Genomic DNA, 3,830 nt, shown 5'->3' on the forward strand with positions numbered 1-3,830 from the left:
TTCTTGTGATGAGAACTTTTAAAATCTATTTTCTTAGCAACTTTCAAATATAGAGCACAGCATTGTTAACTGTAGTCACATGCTGTATATTACATCCCAAGGACTTAATCATATACCTGGAAGTTTGTACCTTTTCACCACCTTCACCCATTTTGCCTACCCTCCTCTTCCCTTCTCTGGCAACCACCAATCTGTTCTCTGTATCTATGAGGTTGGCGTTTTTTCAGATTCCACTTATAAGTGAGATCATACTGTATTTGTCTTTATCTGACTGACTTATTTCACTCAGCATAATGCCCTCAAGGTCCACCCATGTTGTCACAAATGGCAGAATTACCTTTTCTTAATGAATAATATTCCTATATATGTATATCACATCTTTATTCATTCATCTGTCAATTAACACTTAGGTTGTTTCCACATCTTGTCTATTGTAAATAATGCTGCAACAAACGGGGGTATAGCTATCTTTTCTGTGATAGTGATTTTGTTTCCTTCGAATAAATACCCAGAAGTGGGATTGCTGGATCGTGTGGTAGTTCTATTTTTAATTTTTTGAGGAACCCTTATACTGTTTTCCATAGTGGCTGCACCAATGGGAATTTGACATTTTGGCCAAATAACAAGGCTAGAACATAGCTGAAGTTGAGTGTATATCTCACTTTTTTGCAGGAGAGTAACATGACCTAATGGCAAGAGGGTAGTTAAGGTGACAGACCATGGAATCATAGCTGCATAAAGATAGTATTAACCAAAAATTACTAGAGGTAATACCTGCATATTTTTAGCATATAAGATAAATCCACCAAAATTCCTAAATATTAGTGGCAAACTGATAGGAAAAAAAGGTCCCATTGACAATATCAGTGTGTGATGGAAAGATCGCTGCTAGACTAAGAGTCAACAACTTGGGTTTAAATCTTAGCTATACCCCTTCCAGGCCATGTGTCCTTGAAAGTCACGTAAGCCTATCTGAGCCTCAGTTTCCTCATGTACACATTGCAAAGAGTTGTTGAGAGACTCAAGTTAAGAGAATGAATGAGAGAACATATTGCAAGCTCTAGAGGAGTGGTTCTCAACCTGGGACACTTTTAAAACGAAGATGCTCAGGCCCTTCCTTAAACCAATGAAGTTAGACTCTCGAGCAAATAATCTTCCAGTCACCCAGAGTGGCTGTAAGATCTTAAGTCAGATCATGACACTCGACTCTTTAAACCCTGCAGTGGACCTTCCCATCTCAAAGTCCTTAAAGTGGTGACTGAGGCCCCATGATCAGGCCCCACCTCTGACCTCATTTCCTCCTCTTCACCCTCACTCACCCAGCCCCAGGCACACGGGCACCTTGCAGTTCCCCTAACATTCCAAACATATTCCCACCTGGGAGCCTTTGTTTTTGCTGCTGCCACTCTTGTCCCAGTTATCCCACAGGGATCAAGCTCTCACTTCAGGCCTTAGCTGGAAGGCTAAAAGGCTTCGACTGAGGCCTTCCCTGATCACCCTCTTTACAATATCAGGCATGCACACAATCTCTTTCCCCTTCTAGCTTTTTCCATAGTACTTATCACTACCTAAAATGCTACATACTTTATTTGTTTTGTTTGTTTATTGATTATCATTTTCTACTAGAATATAAGCTCCATGAGGTCAGGGATTTTGTTTGTTTGGTTTGTCCACTGCTGGGTAGTCCCAGTGCTTAAAAATGTAGAAGCCCTCAGTATATATTTACTGTTGCTATTCCAAATGCATCCTCTGAGCCTGCACCTTACCCAACCTAAAAACTTCAGTAATGGCTCATTGCCCACTCCGAATGTATTCTGTGCTTTCCTACCTCCCTGACTTTGCTCATGTGGTTCTTCCTACTCTGTATGCCCTTCCCATCTTGACACTCATTTCCTCCATTTCCTGGATGAAAAAGATCCTCCTCAAAATTCCTCTAGCTGGTTGTGCCACATCCTGCCTTAAATTGTCTGCGTACTGTGTATAATTTTTTATGTAATTATTTCCTTTCTGAGTGTACACTCCTTGAAAACAGTGTTACTCAGCAATGTTTGTTGAATGAATGAATAAACTTACTTTTGTAGCTGACTCAGACATTCACCAAAAGAAGGAAGAGAGGTAATTAAATGGTAGGTTTAAATGGCAGCCCCCCACCCCACCCCGCCTAGCTCTTGCAAAAATACAGGTTGCATGTGAGTAAAATAGAAACAGAAGATGATAGCACCCAAAAATAATTTGTGGATGGTAAGGTCAACCATGCGAAAGAGCAACAACTATAAACTGCCTTATGAATAGTTTAGGTAAGAGCGAGTTGAAAAGGAATGAATTTATTGCAGAAAGGGACTCGGAGAGCCAAATAAAAATCAGACATGACATTCATTTTTATGGTGGTGAGGTCTTCAAGCCAAGCCAGTTAAAACAGGAAATAACCTCCCAGGTTTATTATGATGTCCTTCAGATTATGTTCATGAACTATTCCAAATCTCAATCTTTTTAGAGGATGTTCTCTTATGATAGTGAAAACAATAAATCTCTGACATTTCCCCTTCATTTGGAAGTGCTGTGTAATCTGAAATTGAAAAATCTCCTTCAATCCAACGTGGAGTTTTTTCCCCTGACTTTAAAAACCTTTGTTAACAAGCTATCTAGGTTTTTCAAATCAGTGACTCATATCCTCAGCTCCCCAAACCTAGGTTCTTTCTGGAATGTCCTTTCTGAACAAGCAGGAGCTCACCTTATCAGCAGGGCTTGATTTTTGGAGACAGGAATTTATGAAGCTCAATCTGTGAATGCATAACTCTTGTTCACCTTGGTATGTTACCAAGTTTTCCTAAGGCTTCCACCAACTTGACTGAGTAAGACATGTATCACCAATCTTGGAAGGGAAAATAAGAAGTGCTAGTTAAATAACTAAAGCTGGCAGAGATAAAGCCTCTGAAAAAAATCCCACTCCACATACCATCAAAAGAAATACATGTTATGGAGGAGAGAATTTGTTTGTGTTTCCTTTTCTTGAGTTTTAAATGTTTTCACATAAATAATATCGTAGCAATAAGAGCAAAATGAAAAAGAAAAAGATCACTCAGCACCTCACCTTTTTAACAGATGAAGGATTTTTTCTCTAGTCTCCGTGCATCTACATGCATAGACATCTATATGACATAGTTTTAATTCATGTAACCTAGAGGCTCTCAGGACTATTGTACAATGGAATGTTGGCCCACTCTCTAGAAATGAGGTAGGAAGAAATAACTGCGCCGCCCCGCCTCCCCTGGGGCCTGTATAAATGAGATCTGGGAGCTTGGGAGGAACCAGAAGCAGACTGGGGGAGTCTGAGAGATGAGGCCCATGACTGATCCCAGAGTATGTTTCACTCAGCCTGAGGCATGACCCAGGAGGTCCAGACACCTGTCACTGACCCTAGAACACAACAGGGTTTCTCCACAAGATCTCCAATATCATTTCTATCCCTTTAAACAAATCTCCATGTTGACAATTACATCAAATCAATACTCCCTTGCCAGACCGTCTAGGCCCTGTATTAGCTTGGCCTGTGGGTAGAAGGTGGTATTCCATAAAGGCTGAGAAGAAAAAAGGTAACAATGTAAAATTCTAAAATTGTGTTGGAGATACAGGAAATACTTCCCTGTAGTGATTTCATCCCCAAAGACTCAACACCAGAGTCAACAAGAAACTACACAGGCAAGGTGTTTTTTTGTTGTCTCACCTGCTTATAAAACCCCAGCCTCCTTCTCCAGTCCTTCCACAACCTGAGATGGCAGAACTCTTAAGGAAGACAACTGTAGCAATCCTGGGCTTGTTGCTTCTGGCTG

The sequence above is a fragment of the Stenella coeruleoalba genome (genome assembly GCF_951394435.1).
Source record: "Stenella coeruleoalba genome assembly, chromosome: 2".
Classification (NCBI taxonomy): domain Eukaryota; kingdom Metazoa; phylum Chordata; class Mammalia; order Artiodactyla; family Delphinidae; genus Stenella; species Stenella coeruleoalba.